Source organism: Xiphophorus maculatus, chromosome 10, assembly GCF_002775205.1.
Source record: "Xiphophorus maculatus strain JP 163 A chromosome 10, X_maculatus-5.0-male, whole genome shotgun sequence".
NCBI classification, from domain to species: domain Eukaryota; kingdom Metazoa; phylum Chordata; class Actinopteri; order Cyprinodontiformes; family Poeciliidae; genus Xiphophorus; species Xiphophorus maculatus.
The window spans coordinates 17907125-17926185 of record NC_036452.1 but is presented as its reverse complement, the minus strand read 5'-3'; the positions used below and the strand labels follow the sequence as shown (position 1 = coordinate 17926185).

The window sequence follows — 19061 nt, the reverse complement described above, 5'->3', positions numbered from 1 at the left end:
GTGAGTAGTATTTCCAAGGTGTAGCTATGGCTCATTAAAGCTTCCTTAGCATTTTAGACATGCTCAAACTGAGAGGCTGTGTTGGATTGATACTGTGATGGCAGCATATTGGGATTTCATGGTAGACATGACCCCAAAAAATTTCACGGCAGATTGATAAATAAAAAGACTAATTGGTAACCATGTTAACAATGAAAAAAAAAAAAGAAGTGCAAATATATCAACTGATAGTAGCATCTATCCTTGTTGTGCCAAACGTCCAACAAAGCTTGAATGACTGTCACTCGCACTTTTCTCCTCATTTATTTCCTGGAGACATCCATTAACCGATGATCGCAGAACTATGACATGCATAAATTGATCACTTAGTCAGTCTTAATTTGTGAAATGATGGGTTTTGATAAAAATTTTAAAAAAGCGTCACGTTCCAGGGTCGTCTTGACAGATCAATTGGCATCACATAGAGGTAAGAGTGAGCCAATTCCCGCTTTGGCTGTGCTTCACATTTTATCTAGTTTCTTTTGCTTTTTGTTTCTTTCCAGAAATGACCTGAAAGTTGCCCTTGTGACATGTACATAAATCTAAAACGACATGCTAAACTTAGTGAGTCCATGTTTCAAAAAAGGTGAAAGAAGAGTAAATAAGACTTGTGATACATTTATTTATGTATTTATTTTACCAATGCTTCATGGGAGTAAGGTTTATTCCCTTAGACAATCTTTCTAATGGCATAAGAACATGACCACCAAAATTTGGTTGTGGAAACGATGCAGTGGCCTAACTAAGCTTTGCCAAGATATTTGCACTACAAACTAGACCAAAAATACTAGGCAAGATTTTGTTTCTCCACAGGATCAGCTTGCAGTAATGAAAATAAACATAACAGCTGATTTGCAACAAATGCTAGTTGAATAATGAAATGTTATCCCGAAGCAAGGCAGGTGACCAATATGGCAATCAGCCTGAGGAAAGTCCCAGAATATTGTGGTTGTGTTTCTTCTTCTTTATTTTTTTTTTTACCATACACGACCTTACATTTCAGAAATATTGTGGAACTCTACTTATGTAAAAATGAACCTTGGATTCATCTGGGCTTTATTAAAAGCACATGATGAATACTTCTCTTTATTCACTCAATACATTTTCAAGTGACATTTAATTTAGTTCTGATCGGCGACAACAGAACAGGATTTTGTGGAGGTGTGCACCCACGGAAACTCCCACTGAAGCACCCAACTCTCTGACACAGAGCAGCTTGTAGGCTGTTATTGATTTTGACCCTTGGTTCTGTGCTCATTGAGTGTGGGGCAACAAATTCAGCAAGTTACACTTCACAAAGATTGCATTTCAGATAAAGACCATCACTGACGGTAAGGTGAGGTCCAGAACTGATAAAGGGAGTGGAGTAAGTAAATACCAAGGGACACGTCTGATTGCATCTTCACAGTGAATTATGGTGGAAAGCTGAAAATTGTCCCCCACCACCGGCTGTAGCCACCCTCTTCACATTTTCGAACCATTCTTTATCCGCTGAGGGGTGTAAGCTAAACATAGGCCTCTTCACAAGAGAAAAACTCAGCCTGCAATGGAAGGAAGGAGGGACGTCCTCCGCAGAACTCGATCTGTTCTGACGTTCATCAACGCTCTTAACCGGTCGTGGCGGTCAATAGATGAACATCAAATCAATCAAGTGATAATTCCTCTGATGCGAGGAGGGATTAATCAACATAAGTGTGCTATTTCATCAAGCCCCTGTAGACATTCATCAGGATCCACGTGTTAAACAGCCAGAGAGGGGACTTTCTGAGTCATTTTTTTGTTGGGAGCTTTTGGTCTTGGTTGTTTTCTTATGAGTTTATTTAGCCGGGCGATACAATATGGAGACACAGGGAAAAAAAAAACTTCTTTCAGTCAGCTGTAAAAGTCAAAAACAAAACGTCTTATATTCTAAAGCTAACATGCAGGGCAACATTTCATTATCACAGGACGAAGCACTACCTGGTAGCATGACATGCAGTACGACACGGAAAACTTTCCTTGGAAAATCTCTCTCCCCGGCTGATCCAGAGCAAGCAGATAAACAAGTGTTTAAATTAATTCACTTTCATGTTTTATCTTCACAGTTGGTTAATTAGATTCTGCAAAGCCTCTGAGGGTAAATGCCAACCTTTACAGACGTTTCTCTTCAGTGTTTTGCTCAATAAAGTTAGCCAGCATTTTCTGTCATCGCGAGCTGAAGTCTGCACGTGATTTGTTACTTGTGAATCGGTTGCAGCATCAAATCTGCTTCCTTTACTTGAATCACTGAATATTTTAAATGAGACGCTACCTTAAGTAATGTGTTTTTTCACTGACAGAGCTGAACTTTTTCTGGACAAGCCTTTATGTGAGCTTCAGGTCAATGGCTGTTGGAGAGCATTTCATCAATGGATAAGCAAAGAAGAACCCCTGCCAGGTAAGAAACGACAGGAATAATTGTTTTCCATTAAGCTGTAAAATATATATCTAAGTATCGGGTCCATCATTATTTATGTTTTGCTTTCTCTGTGCCAAAACAAGATGATGCATTTTTCAAGTTTCTGGCTATTTTTGAACACGGTGTCATGGGGGAATTTGCTTAGCAGGACATTCACAACTGTTTTCGTTATTGGTTGGCCTAAGTTATGCGCTTTATTTCCACACTGCATTCGCGAAGCAGTCTACACTAAACACATGCAGGAGCAATTGCAAACCATAAAGTTCTGTCAATGAATGCAATTGTAACCTTTTTTTTTAAAACCTATTCTTGCATCAAGCTGATAGGATGAACGGATCTTATCAGTTTGGATCTGGCAGGAAAAGCTGTCTCCTTTATATGAAGGAAGTTTGTACAGGACAAGAGAATTAAGTGACGATGACTGCAGAACATTTGAGTTGGGGAGTCATTACTTTTCCTTCTTTGTACAAAGCTGTTTGAAGATTGTCAACATGAACTGAGCATATTCCCCTCATTTGTTCACTCATTTCTTCTCCCCCCAAAGCCATTTAGTGATGAGGTCAGATTTTTCCATGGCAGTAAGATGGACCCCATTGACTCCAGTGACAAATGAGGAGTACTATGCAGGATAATTATCTCTGAATTGGTATAAACTTAAACTGACACGGTCGTGTCTTGGCAAATATTGCTTCAGAGGCTTCGACAGAGACGTTTTGCTTACTGATCCACTGGATTTGAAAGGTGCAGTTACATAATTAACATTTAGAGTTGAATTGTCTCCTCTGTTTTAAGAGATACCTGGGTTTTTGATAAGATAGGTGGACAATTTTCAAATTGTGGGATGTGACATCAGACATTTAGCAACTTCACCAAGCTTATGCCAGAAACAAAATTGATAGATTTTTTTTATACCTTAAGATATGGGCAGTAAGGAAACCAAGTCTGGCCTAAGTAAATAATAATTAAAAGGAAGTCAAGTGTGCAGCTCTCCCACACTTTGAATGTTCTTCATGTAGGCCAATCTGGTTAAATACATTCAAAACAAAGTTACAAGTCTGAGAAATGAGACGTAGTCGTTTTCCAAACACAAAAGAGACATCTCACAACTAAAATCTGATGCCACTGCGTTTTGGTTTACTTTTCACAGAGAAGGAAGTTGCCTTCTCAGTGTGTGCTTCAGAGACTTTTGTGTCGTTACCTTCAGTGGTTCTTGGTCCAGTGCCACCACAAGTGAAGGGTTGAGCTGATTTTTCAAAGGTTTTGGTTTGTTTGATAGTGTGTGAAAGTGAATTTCACCAACTAGAAATGGTGACAAATGTTGCAATTTTGCTTCCTAATCATACAGAGTCTACCAAACTATTAATAGATTAACTGGTTGCTGATTGATAAGCTGGAAATGAAGAGTGGTATCCTTGATGTCTTCATGCTTAATAACATTAGACCAATTATAACTTGTTTTTTTTTTTTAGTGGCATCATAGAGAAGCTTGTTATTATTCAGTAACACTCTCAACTGTGATGCATTTGGAACTTGACCTTGTGCTAACAGATCTGCATGTCAGCAGACCAACAAGTTACCAAAACTGTATTTGAAAGAAGTAGTACAAAGTCTTCATTTTGTTAATCACCTTCAGACATTTGGGATATTTGATCATTGCAAATTTAATCCGGAAGCATGTTGGAAGTGTGGGTTAATCCTTGTGTTGAACAATTAATCGATGTATGTAACTTAATGCAATTATCACACATTACTATAACTATAACACACATTTTGTTTTTGGCCTTGTAGCCAAACGTTAGTCACCAACCTGAGCAGAATAATTTTCTGCTTTCCTACTCATTTGTGAATGGGTGTTATTGTGAAGCAGGGCCAATATTAGCCGTGCTGTTATGAGAGGTGGATGAGAAGACGGTGTCATAGACGATCTCCAAATTACATTCTGCCTCAGGTTGGTTCTTTGTGAAAGAAATATATTTTTTATTAATCTGTCCTTTAACTTTTAGTTTACTATCTCGAAAAGGCTAAAGGATAGGTATTTTATATTCAAATCGTACAAAAGGGGAAGGATATGACTAAAGACTTCTTTGTCTGGCTCAAGCCTGCTGCAGTGTGTGTGTGTTTGTCTACGTGTGTGTGTGGTGGAGAAGGCAGAGTGATTAATTTTGTAGCTGATCATGAGGCTGCAGTTTGTCTCGTTAGATTTTCTATTCACGCTTCTAAGATATATTCCATTTCTCGAGACTGTTTTTAATTTCTTTCAAAGCTGAGCTTACCCGTAGGATTGTAATTAGTCTTGTGAAATTGACATAAAGGAGTTTTCTAATATTACAATGAAAATTATTTAAATAAATGGAAAATTTAAACCACTACACCACCTTCAATATAGCATAAAAACATTACGAATTAATGAGTGGTGTACAAAACACTAAACTAGCAGTTTGGAGGATTGCATACCCACGTTAACTGAAGCACAAAATACAACAAAAAATACTTTGTCAACGGGTCTACGCCAAGGTTCCGCTCCGAAAATGAAACTGCACAACCTCCACAACTAAAGTAGCTGCTTGTGTTCTGGGTCTTGTTGTTTTGGGTCATTATCTGCATCTCATGACAATAGACAGAATGTAAACAGATTGATAAATCAAGAGCTTTGCTTTGTGCTAGTCACTCTTGCTGTGACTAGCAATATACTAGTTACAGCAAGAGTAAGCAGGGTTAGCGCTAGGAACCATTTAAAAAAGACTCAATATATTGTGGCTACATGGAAGATGTTCTTACTTGACAAATACTAACCAATCAAGAGAAACATGACTGTTAGGCAAATTGGTCTCTCTTAATTACCCTTGTGTGTGATTGTTTGTTCTGATTTTCTCTGAGTTGTCCTGTGATGGGCTGGCCACATGTCCAGGACGTACTCTACCTCTCGCCCGTTGGCTGCTTCTCCCTCGAAGATGCACAGACAAGCAGGTACAGCTAGATATAAAATAACTTTGAAAGATAACAATAGATGAAGGGTTGTCTTTATCTTTAACACTAGTTGAACACGGGACAACTTTACAAGTGTCCCCAAGCAGTAACCCTGTGTGTTCTTTAAAGTTTCGCATTCTGCTGGAACAAACATAAACTATTAAACTGGGAGTTTAACATTTTACTTCAGCTCTCCTCACTCACCTATAATTTAATCTCATTCTACTAAAAGATAAAATTCCAAAGCTTTCAAGCGTCTATTACTAATAAAACAGCGGGCAAGGATTTCTGGACTCAGAATAGACGTTAGAGGTAATTTAGAAAGGGAGGAAACGAGAGCAGGACGAAGAGGTGAGCTTTGGAAGCCCGAGAGAAGGAGTGATCCAGCAATCTAAGATGAAGAAAAAGGCTAGAAAAAGAGAGAGGTGAAAAGGTATATGCTGGACCAAGAGACAGAGTATGGCTGCGTTATTATATCCCATGTTGAAGTGGGTGAGAGCAGACAACCATGGAGATAATGGCTGTCTCATCCATTAATTCATGATTCACAGACAAGCACAAAATATGAATCGATGCATCAGCAGCCTCTACTAAATCAAGACGGCGTTGGGGTGTTATCTTTCTGCCGACAGATGCTGGACGGTGATAGCCAAGAATGTTTTTGTGTTCTCAGGAACAAAACTCTTTTGTTTTTTTTTTTATTCAAACTTCACTGCTGCGTAGTCCAACTAATTAGCACAGATTACATTAAAGAATTAGCTGTCTTTAATGTAAAAATCTTTGGACACTTTTACGTTCTTGGAAAGTGTTAAACTGTAAAGATGGCATTTAATTTTCAGGAGTTTACATTTCTGGGGTTTTCCTATCTTTAGAATATAACATTTATCTCCAATTACTACCTGCACGCTAATGGTTCATCCACAGCAAGTGTCAAACTCAAGGCCCGTGGGCCAAATCCGGCCCGCCGTAGCATTGTATGTGGCCCTCTAGATTTTAGACTAAACACTAAATGTGCTTAAATATTATGTTATCGATAAAATCAATGGAGTTTTTATCTGTTTATTGCCAAATTATATCAATCAGTCCCTCCAGTTTCTTGCGCAAAATCAACAAATCTCCGCACTTTTTTTTGCTCCAATATATAAATGGGAGTTTATTTCAAATTTTTCTCAAAAATTGTCTATTACTTGTACTAAACAGCTGCCTCAGCCTTAATTAATGTCACATTATAGTCCATGATCTATACAGCGAATAATAAAAAGTCACATTTATCATCATAAATAAGCACAAATAACGTAAATCTTTCCAAATTAGTACCACAAACACTTTGACTTTTATTGCAAAAAAATATATAAAAATCACAAAAAGAATCAAAATCCTGGAGGGGCTGAAAAGACGTTCAATAATATTAATTAGGTTTAAGGCGTAATTGCTATTTTAACAGTGAACATGTTTTATCAATACATTCTTGTACAACTGGCCCCTTAAGAGCATTCATTATCTTGATTTGGCCCAAAACAAAAATTAGTTTGACAGCCCTGATCCACAGGGTTGAGGCACCAGATGCAACTCCTTGGGATTATAATATCTTTCCAGAATTTGCTTCGTTTAGAATCTGGACTTGTACATCTTGGCATTCTGAACACATTACTTTTGTGTTCTTTATGCATTCTGATTTATTTATGGCTCAAAACCTTCTCCTCGGCTGCCGCAAGTAAATCTACTTCTGCCCAAGACGTTATTCTTTCATTCCACCTTCTCCTGCCGTGTTTACACAGGGCAGAACATAAAATCCTCAGCAGTCTAAATGTTAATAAAAGAAAACCTTCCAACTCTATTTCAAAAGGGTTGTGTGTTTTCCTTTAACCCGGTGGCAGGTCTTGGTGTCCTCCTACCCGCTCAGAATATTGAGGAATACTTTCCGAGATCATGAAAATGACATTACGCAGTGGACACACACATCTGAGATGGAACAGTTGAAACTAACAGATGTGCTTTTCCTCATAGATTATTTTTTGAGCTTTTTATTTATTACTCAAACATCTCCAGATTGGCATGTAGCAAAATTTGTTGGATTGTGACTGCTAAGGTAACTTGTTTTTTTTTTTTTAAGTTTCAGGTCTTCAAAACATTTGAAAGATGTTTTGTTATAGCATGCTTTCATTTCCAGCTCACGTATTAGTTATTAAATAAGTTAGTTACAACTAACACCTCTGTAATTGTAGCTAATGGTTAATGGTAGCGATGGTTAAGTCATATCATTTATCATTCACAAACACAGTCAGCACCCCCTTCTGCCTTCTTACCGTTCTCTATCATGCTGACGACACAGAGCAAAGCCGTGTTTATGTGTGAGTTTACAGTTAGCGCCATTAGCACTGTTAGCGCGGTTAGCCATGTCTCTTGTCAGGCAGATCAGGCTGGTTTTTCTGTAGCTTCTTTGGTGGCATGTTAGAGCTGTAATCTCATCCACTTTATTGGGAAGATCTCACATTTTTCATATTAGCACTCCCAAGCCAGATGGTAAATCTTGAAATTTCCCTGGAAAGGTACACACACACATAGGTGGACGCATAACAGCACTCACACACAACACTGAGACCACACCAAGGACAGTCAACGATGTTTGTGTGCCAATGGTAGCATGGGGAAATGACATGAGTGACTGCCACCTGGACAAAGATATAGGACACTTCATTAAATGTTATTTTTTTCTTCTGCCTATTTTGAATAAAAAGGATTTTAACAAGGGTCAGAACTTCACGACTGTGCAGTACAATATTATAAAAGCAAATAAAAAATTTTTGTCAGGGTATCAGCTCTTCTCTTCACCTATGATTTGCAAACTTTTTCAAAGAAAATAAATATATTTTGTGTTGCACAAATTTAACGAGACTGCGTCAATTTGAAGGCGAGATAATATTGGGTGTTTGCCTCCTGGACACTTTTGATGGAATCCTGGAAGGTCTGAGTTAGTCTGCAGTTGTGGTAAATTCAGAGCCAGACTTTAATTCCTCCATACATACAAAATAAACAACAGAATGGAAATGTCCATGCAGGAACCAATTAAAAATTAGCATTTTGAAAGGGAAACAGAGTGGCTGCAAGCTCAAGACTGCACTAATGCTGCCATTTGTCATTTTCAGACCTGCATCAGTTCAGTCATCTTGTCTCAGTATGTCCTGCTTTCCTTAACTCATTGTCAGATTCTCATATTGCCATTGGATGGTTTGCTAGTTTTCTCCATTTCCTCCTGTGTTTTTGTTGTATTGGTCAAAGCGTCTATTCGGTACATTTGATTAAGTTGTTTTATCATTTTAAAAAAAAGGTCTATGGTTGCCTGCCTTCTATCTGGTGTCTTCACTTGTCCACCTGTTCTTGTTGCGTATTAGAATCTGACCAACCAGATCTCCAGAAATCCTGTCATTGTCTAGTTTTCTGTCCCATTTTTAATTTGTGGATCCCTTTGTGTCCGAGTTCAGCTCCTTTTGTATTTTTTTGTGTGTACTACTCTCCTTCCCTTAGTCCCTTTGACGGTACTCTTCACGTCAATCCCCACCCTTGCCACGTTATTTTAGCTTATTATTTTGCATTGTTCCTTGCTAGTTTGTTCTGTTTTGCTCCCCTGGTTTCCACGTCCTACTTTCCTTGTGTTAAACCTATATGTTCTCCCGTTTTGGTTATTAAAGGCTCTGCTCATCTGCATTACCGTTCAGTTATATATTTGGTTCCTCTTCCAAACCTCCCAACAAGACAATAATGGACGTCATTATAGCCTCCCAAATGACAACACCCATACACAGACCGGCAAATTAGTTGCAAATCGGCTTAAGGACAACAGAGTCAATGTTTGGGATTACCAATCACGATCCTGTAGAAGAAAATGTGGGCAAAGCTGAAAAGATGCTCGCAACCAAGACTTCCTGCAGTCCTGATTCAGAGACAAAAGTTCTATGAAGATGAATTGGAGAAGATGTTATGCAATGTTATGTGACAAAACCTACATATTTACAACATTTTCAGACTTTATTTAGCAGAAGATTTTATTTTTGGCAATGTACAGGAAGGACTAACTTAGGAAATCTTAGGAAATAAAATAAGTAATATGAAAATTTACTCACACAACATAGTTATCATGATTCTGTAAAAGAATCCTCAGAAGAAGAGTATATTCAACCCAGGTTTAGGATCTCGTTGAACTTCAGAAAGAATATACTTACTTCTATGTATCCTTTTTACTTTAAGGCAGTAAGGTAAAGCTTGTTGCACTGGCAGTTTAAAACCAATAAGCTCCATAGAACTACCATGACACTGTAATCCCAGCAACTCATTTGAATTTTCATTTCAAGCCCAGGCTGTAGCACTGAACAATATTGAATTATTCAGTCTAGAATCTCATCAAATGCTGCATTAATGTGTATGTAATGCGAGTCTGATGCACACTGCTGTGCAGTTTCCTAGTCACCAAAGTAGAAATTAGACTTGACTAATGAGTCAGCCAGAAGCATGTCTGTCTTTTATGCTTCTTGTTTTCTGGTGATTATTATTATCGTTATTATTATTAATGTCATTATTTGTTCAAAATTAATTGAACACATTCTGAATGACAGGTGTTGCGTTGCCAGCAGACGTCAGCACCCTCCATGTTGTCATTGCTGTCGGGAGTGTTGTTTAGCGTTATTCATAAATCTGATAAACATAGATGAAGTAAACAGTTAGAAATTTGCAAAATTACTTCATTTTTTGCATTGAGTTTCTCTAAAAATATGAGTCTGGAGCTTAACAAAAATGAATAAATAAATACATGACCTTTTTGATATAATTTCATTCCTGGTTTTGTGCTTTTTTTATATAAAAAGAAGATTAGTTGCTGTTAAAATTAAAACAATTTGGTGGTAAAGGGAGTGAAAGGCATCCAGCAAGGGTTACAGTATCGGGAGTTAAAGCACAGATGCCTGCGCTCCGATCAGTTCTCTCAAACTGTAAAGACAGAAATGGTTGAAATTTCAAAACGGTCTGCTTTCTATTTGTTTTACTTGTCATTATTTCCATTTTGATTGTAGATATTTTGTCGTTCTATAATTCCTGTGGTATCAGTCAAGAGAAGGAAATAAGTTCCACAGACAATTCGACAATAAAGATACCTGTCTAGGATAAGAGTGACATTAGATAAACTATTTTTTGGAGGGATGGAAGGATGGACAGTTGTTTGAAAGGATGCTATGTTGGAACTTGATCTTTTAATCATTTTGCCGTCAAGCTTTTTTTTTTTTTTTGCACAATTTTCTTTGAACTCTAGGGCCTTCATATTGTAGATCTTTAACAGCAGAGTAGAGGTCAACCATCAAAGGAAAATCTAACAACAATTATTTATACTGTCTTCTTCAGATCTTTCCACTAAATTAGACGGTCGTACTCTGACATTGGATAACAGAGATACTACATTTTTTCCATCTTAAATAACTGTAAAAATCATATTTTGATTCAAGCTAAAAAAAAAAGAGGTGGTAGAAGGAAAAGAGACCTGGAAACTTGAGTTTCTACTTATGTTTTTCATTTTATTTTCCATCTACCTTCACTCTCTTTGGGACCAAGGGAAAACTTTCAAGTAAAATGTTTCCTTGTTTCTTTTCCCATCAGTTAGTGGACTGGTACACTGTGCCACGAGAGTTGGTCCCTTGGCTCAATTTTCTTTGTCTTAACATTTGCCAGAAGCATAGCCTGTCTCCTAAAAATTGGCTACCTATGATTGTACTAAAGTGTCCATCGCTGAACTTCAGAAAATGACTAGAGGAAATATTGGTTGTTTCAAAAATCAAAATAAAGGGATAAACAGAAAATCGGGACATCTTGTGACAACTTCAAGATAAATAGAGCCGAATGTTTCTGTAGATTTAGCATTGCGGCTCGACGGTGATGTACGCATTTAGCAGAGTAGAATATGCCATGCTTCGCTGTAGCTCCCGAAGATTTGGTTTCTGTTTTGTTAAAGTGAATTCTTAAAACTAATTAGTAAAAATAACGAATAAAAAGACAAAGATAAACTGAAATTTACAGGCAGATTGATGGAAAAACGACAGCAGAATGGCGTGTTTTCACATTCGACGGTGGATAACGCTGCTGACCAACAATTCCTGGCCCTAAACAGCTGAATTTCTTTTACCGCCCCCATTACAACTTTCTTAATCATATTTACTTTATCCAATTCCAGTCATCAGGAGGCTGCACTTCTGTGTAAACTCAGATCTGTTAACAACAGAAAAAAAGCTGTGGATGTCAGTATACTATAATATTGGTGTCATTTAGCTTAGTAATTCAGCTCAAGAGGCGGTTTAGGGCGAGGAGTTATATACTGTATAAAGTATATTATATTGCTACATACTAGAAATGTGCACTACTCCAACACATCTCTGGTATGTGACAACATTTCCTATTAATGATCTTGCCAAACCCTTTCCGAGAAAGCCAAACAAAAACAGCTGGATGGAATAGATCTATTTCTAGAATTATGAACCATGAATGAATTCGTTCTCTTTTAGATTACTTTTCTTCATAGGGAATCTTAGAGGAACTTTCAAGGAACACTTAAGGAACTAAAACAGCTTGGTGATCCCGCATCACGTCTTTTCGCTGAAAACATTGACAGCTAAATCCATCCAATCTGACAAGTGCCACGAGCCAACAGGCTGCCCAATGTAGATGGGCTGCTGAGGGGAAGTGTTTGTTGTGCCGGAAAGCAGTTTCTATGTCAGTCTGATAAAGGCTCTGTGTGTTTACTCATTCAGACTCCTGCTGAGTGCCAACCTGCTACTCAGATTAAGTTTCTGTCTCTGCCTTCAGCCACCGCTGCTGCTGCTGCTGTCACTCCTTACTCCCAATTTTTGTCAGTCTCTACTCTTGTTTCTTGTCCTCTCTCTTTCCACCTCACTCCTTACCGGTGTTTCTTTCTTGCAACTTTTGCCTTCCAGCAGTGACAAAGGTGCTCGGCATTTCCACAGTCAAAGCCATAAATGCTTGACAAAAAAAATGGATATTTACACATCACTGTAGACTTACTTTGTCCCACTATTGTTAATGCAGTATTTTTTCAAGCTGTATTTGGTATAGCGAAGATGACCAAATGATTCATGCACAAAGTCTACAATGAATTTCCCATAAAAAGGTGTATGTTTAAGATATGTGGAAAAAACAAAGCGATTAACTGAATCAAATCATTAAAACTTATCTAATTTATTAATTGAAATAATTGCATCAATGTCCCAGCCCTACTATAATGATTTTGGAATGTGAAAGGTCTGTTCCAGAACACCATACATCCCGCCGTGGTAATAAGCTGATCGCTGGTGTCGTTTGTGGGCTGTGAAATTATCTCTGTGTCAAACACCTTTTTTCTGCAATCTTCTTTTATTGCGATGTTGTGGGGCTCTTTTCTCGCCATTACCCTCATTTGTTTCTCTCTCCTGAAAGATTAGGACCAGAGTAATTCTTTGGTCTACTGACTTTGCAAATTGGCCATGTCACTGAGCAGAGACCGCTGAAGGCCATATGACAAAAGACACCACACAACTCCTTCATGGTCGTGCGGGTGTCCAATCATAAAGCAAATCTTGCTCACATTAGTAATACTGAAAGTACATAAACAGCCATTGGACATGTAATTACATACTCAGAAAACTGTCAGATGAAAGTCTAGCTGAGGAATTTCAAACCTTTAGAGGTTTTTCTTCCCCCAATATTCCTATAGGTATATATTATTGCACCTTCTTTGAATATAAACGTGTCAAGAAAGAAATATGTCTGAATTCCTGTTTCAATAAAAAAAATAAATAAAACAATAGGAGATGAGAGATAAAGTTTCCACATTTGCTTGTTTTTAGGTTAAAGCACCATATACAGTCATGGCAAAAATAAAACAAAGTTCACTTTTCTTCAAATGTACCTTTTACTGCAGTAAGCCACAATAAAACTAAAATTTCCATAGCACCCAATAGTTTTGAATACTAAAGAAAAGCGCCCCCAGCTTTTTCAGCACTCTATTGCATTGAAGTGTGTGTCAGGACATCGGTTTGTTACCGCCTTACCTGTTGACCAATTTGCAGAATTATATTTGTGCATTAATTTGTTTCAAAAATGCTAATTACAAGTTAATCCAATTATTTTCTACATAATCTAAAAAGATATGGAAATACGTCATTTAATTTGACATAATGCTTTGACAAAGCTAGACTGAAGTTGCTCGAATGAGCAATTTTGTTGTTTTGTTGCAGTTAACATCCTCCAAAAATGTATTTCTCTACCATATGCAGCCATTAAAGGCACAGCTTGAATCCCAGTTTTGCCCAGTTCTGTAAAATAATGACAGATAATGCATTTTCTAACATTTGTTCACACCACATATAGAGATTTTGAGCTCACAATAGATCACAATAGTGTACTACACCAATTAATTCGGTGTTGTTCATGCTTGCATGTCTGGCACCAGGAGCCTTTTCCTGCCAGAAATTGGTCATGAAAGTCGGTCATCATTCACGGGAGACAGGTCACACCAAGCTGCAAGTTTGTTTCGGCCCCCCAAAAAACAAGGATCCTTATTTTATTCATTTAGTAAAAAATAACCCAATGCAATCATGATCAACTCTATATTTCACAGAGGCAGTATAGGTAATTACCAAAACCTACACTGTCAGTGGCAAGGACACACACTTTGTAATAGTGTTTTATTGCAGACAAAAATACATAAAAGAGCTCCAGCTATATTTTTGGCAAGCATTTCCATAGCAGTGTTTTGATTTTGGAGAGGTTTTGATCGGAGAGAGAAAATGGAGGTTAGAGAATGTGTGAATTTTCATGGCTTGGTGTCAGCGGAAAGACTGAACCAGTGGAGGCCATCAGCTGATTGAAATCCGCACACAGTTTCATGTATTGGCGATGACATGCTTCTGCAGACTTCACATTTCACAATTTGATACTACAGCTTTATGTATTCTCCAGAAAAACCTTCCACAACTTCACTCAGAAACCACATTTTCAATACAACCCAGGCTTACAACAGACATCTTTATTTGTTGGAAATAAGCTCCAACAATTGTTCAACTTTTAAAGATGAAATCGAATAATTAGATCATATCCTCAGAGATTTCTAAAAATGAATCAGGAATACTGGCTAGTTGTGATAATGTTGTTAAAACTGGCAGACGTCAAACTTTTCATCACCTCTAGATTTTGTTTTACTTACTATCATAGTTATTTACTGTAAATTTCCGTAAGACTCTGCTTTTAGGGTGCAGGTTTGCTTCTATCCAAGATATATTCAACATATTGTACAGGGGTTTATGACAGTGCGTTGATCTAGTAAAGGGAGATGAAAACACTTTAATAATCGGTTGTGTTTTTTGAAAAAGCTAAATGACGCAGGAGGTGCTTTATTAATGATGGTTGAGACATCAACTGGCTCTAGAGAGTAATGTGACAGTGGTTTAAAGAGGTACTCACATTCAGTTCTTTGCATCCAGTAGGAATTCTTATTGGCATTGCATCAAGGATAAGAAGCAAATTAATCTGTAGGGAGAAAAAGCAGCACATCAAGGACTATCTAAACAGGATATGGAGTATGCATTTCATGCTTCACATATATATTTTCCACTGGCCATAAATATGGACATTCACTGAAGCTTTCAAGAGAAGATTTACAGAAAATACACTCAGGGAGAAAAGCTGTTAATCACCAAGTTAGATCCCCAAAAGGAATGATCTGATCTAATTTGGCCTCTTTCTGGGTTAAGCACACACATACTAAAACAAATATCTACCAGCATACCTCTTACCTTGGCCATCGAGCCTGACTAACCCTGCCACATATTGATGCGTGGCAGGGTGTTTGCGCTGCACACAAATAGAAAGCAAACAATTGATTTTGTGTCTCTTGTTTGATGGAGCGATGTACATTAGAGACAACTGAGATGAAAGGAAGGCTTTTAAAGAGGAGGAGGCTGCAGCTGGAAATGAAGAAAAACAATAACAACAGGGGTTGTTCGTATTAGGTTAAAAATGCACTACACAGCTAGTGAATTTGTAAAAGCAGACGCCAGCGACGCTTTAACTGTTTTTAGTGTTTTCTCGCACGAGGTGGGCTATGGCACTTCTGTTGATGCAGAAGCTCTTGTGTTCAAAGCTCAGTGAAGCCTTTTTTTTCCCGTTTGTTTTGCTTTCTCGGCTATATGTCCTAAATTTACAAATCTGTGAATATTTTCCAACCTTGCTCTGTTTTCAAACAATACTGTGTTTATACTAAAAACAGAAAGAGTAATCTTAAAGAGGCCATTTGTGATTTACAAATGTCTGGTTTCTTAACAAATAAGTTAAGAAACTATCTCTTAATTATTTGTTTAATTGGTAATAACTGATTGTCCTTTCTGATTTAGCACTAACATTAAGTGTTTTTTGCTTGTTTACTTTGCTTTGATGTTATTTTATTTCCCACAGATCATAACGATTTCTCTGCTCATTACACTGCAATTTTTAATCTGTTTAACTTTCCATGTACGGCTCAGAACAAATACTCAGAATGAATTCTTATTTGTCAGCAATTTTGAACTCATTACTCTTTGACCCACCCAAGGTTTTGCATGTTTGCATTGCTTTGAATCTAAACTTCATGCATTTCTGGTGCTGTAACCCCTGCTCCACATATGCAACACTATGCTGCCCTCCACAGTCATAAAACTTGGTCTGCACATCAGCTTCACACACTCTGGCAATATTTGCAGCCTCTGACCCTTGCGACACCAGATGGTCTGGGAGACACAAGACCAGGAAGGAAAACCATAGATTATTTATTTTTATTGTATTCTGACAAACCAAATTATGAAAATTTAAAAAAAACTGACAACCATTCAGGCATCTGATTTATTAGATATTTTGTCCTCTTAGTCGTTTTCGGAAACTATTTTCTTCGATAGTCTTACTTTTAATTGATTTGGCTAATATCAGTATGCATGTAGTCACCGTCAAGACATGGACTCTTTTGTACAAGAATGATTACAAACTTTTTCATTTCATTGCTGACTCAATGTTTATTTAGTAAATGGTAACATCATGAAATCTCTAGTGTTGTAGTGTGACATTCTGTACATCACAGGCCTGATACTAGCAAGGGTTTTACTGTATTGAAAACAGGTGGCTCATAATGCTGGTTCACGACAAATGATGGGGATAAGGAACCATAGCAACTGGCTAAATCTGCGTAGAGAGTAAACACAGATTGAAAACAATGGGACAAAGGAAAAACTAGACAGTAAGCAAAGATAACTAAACAAAACAAAGCACAGGAATAGATTTACCACTCAGTAACAGAAACTGAACCGGATTTACCCAAAATCAGGAAAGGTGGCGAGGGCTACTGTGCAATTCAGCCAGACGACCCAGAGGTGAGGCACAGATTTGAGGTATGAGGCCAAGAGAACCACCAGCAGAGCAACCGAGGGCAGCGAGGGAGACAAGAACCAGCAAAAAGGGCAACATGGAGGCCACAAGGACTAAATAAGATGATCTGGAGGGTGAACAAGGGACCAGAAAGTTCAATGAAAAAGCTAATTTGATCAAGCTACAGTTCACTGGATCTACTGAAGCGGTCACAGGGCTTGAGATCAGCGGCTGACAGACAGCAATCATACTTAATCCTCTCAGAGAACTCGGAAGGGCTCAATAATAGACTTTGGTGGAGGTGGATCATATTTGACTCAACTCAAAGGTCACAAGAACAGTCAATGGGTCAGCGGTCAGGCTGAAGGAAACTGAAAAGCAGCTTGTAGGAATGCAGCTCTTTTGCATGCTGTTACTGCACATGAATGATCGTCAGAGAAAAAACGCCACCATCGCTTTCCATTAAAAGTGCTTCATACACCAGCGTGCTGCAGCAATATGTTTTAACTTCAAAGACGATATTACAATTGATGAAGAGAAAATCTCAAAGTCCAGCTTTTGCAATCAATGAAGTAGGATTGCAGGGATTTTGTTGATACCAGTGCAGAGCTTGCTTAGGAATGGCAAATGTGAGTGTCTTCTACATACAGAACAACACAGAACAGATACAAGAAGGACTCAAAAAAAAGCCATGTATTGGCAAGAAAAATAACAGGGTTTGATGGGATAGTAACAGGTTAGAACTGCAAAGGAGTTCTTTTCTCCAGAGAAGTCCCTTTCAGAACGTTTGGGCAATTGTCAAGCAATAACTCTATCTTCTGCTACTTCAGAAAATGCTACTTCAACTCTACCTTGAGCAAAAAAACTGAATTTAAACATCTTCCAGATGTTTCCAGATGTTTAAATTCAGAGCAACTTTGGCCAATGAACCAAGAGCAATTGCAATGGTATATCCGGCACGGTACAGCACAATTCACAAGACCAATGTGATAACTAAATGGCTCAGGGGTCAAAGCGGAGAAATTCTTACCCCATGGCAAGAAAAATACCAAGATCAGAATCCAGTTGGGAACTTCTTGGTTCTATTTAGCTATATACACATACATTTTGGCAGATTATTGAATTTCACAATACCTCCGATGACTTTCATGCAGATGCCATTCAAAAATACTGCTCCTTAAAAAAACTCTTCGTTCTTTACGCTGTCTGAATTAGTTGAGTGCTTAAAAACATCCAAACTGGTTAAAAACTAACTCATATCAACAACGTGTCAGACGTTGAGAAGAGCAAGCATGCGATCGTTGACCCGGAGAGCTGGGAGTTTCTGGCAACAGATAGGATTTCTGAACTAAGCCAACACAACCAAGCTTACACAACATAGATGTGTTGGGCTTTTTTTGTCTTTATAATTTCCTCCTGAAGTTCAGTCAACATTACTTGTTTTTGTGTTTTTATATTTGAAATAATTATAACTAAGAAAGTTAGTGTCAAAGAAAGAAATTAAGATGTTTTTGGGGGGGTTCTTGTGTGTGAAAGTGTGACATAACACACTTTAACACATTCAACAACAACAACAAAAACTTACTTTCATTTAAGACAAAATTCTACTGCAAGACTCTTCACTGGAACAAACAAAAGAGCTAATATCAGTATTGCCTTAATGTCTGTGCACTGATTGCCTGTTTACTTTGGAATTATTTTTTAAATCTTGACTTTGGCTTTCAGGCTGACCTCCTTCCTATGTTTTTGATTTGTTAAAGCTACATACTCCAACTTGAGCCCTCAGGCCCTTCTACCAAAATCTACTCATAGTGACAAGAACAAGATATTAAAATAGAAGGACTGCTCTTTCCAGACTGTTGCACCTAAACTGTGGAACAAGCTGTTTTTAATGCTCTCTTTCCATTCTGAAATTTCACATTGAGCCTTTCCATCAAAAGACTTTTAATCAATTACGCTTGACCGTGGCAGCTTTTCAATCACGTTATTCTAAAGATGAGTCTTTATTATTCATGGTTGTTAAACTAGTTGGGTTTCTGGTGTTTCTGGTACTATTGATGAAAACATTAATATTGTAAGATCTGTTGCCTGCGTGATTCACACTGGGAGATCGAAAAAGTTAAATTAAATATGAGCAATACAGGCTTACTCTTTGAAAGAGAATCTCATCGATTCTCCCTGTAGCTCAACATAAACC

General features: G+C 37.8%; 1 protein-coding gene across 2 annotated transcripts in view; it reads right to left on the bottom strand.

Annotated features, from left to right (window-relative positions):
• Nucleotides 1-18153, bottom strand: part of ca10 (carbonic anhydrase 10) — a 366634-nt gene extending 348481 nt beyond the window's left edge. For both annotated transcript variants that reach the window (XM_023341541.1, XM_023341542.1), the window contains exons 1-2: nucleotides 17999-18153; nucleotides 14936-15001 (exon numbers count right to left, since the gene is read on the bottom strand). The gene's annotated coding sequence lies outside the window, so the exon portion shown is untranslated. The remainder of the gene's footprint in view (nucleotides 1-14935; nucleotides 15002-17998) is intronic.
• Between the last annotated feature and the right edge of the window lie 908 nt (nucleotides 18154-19061).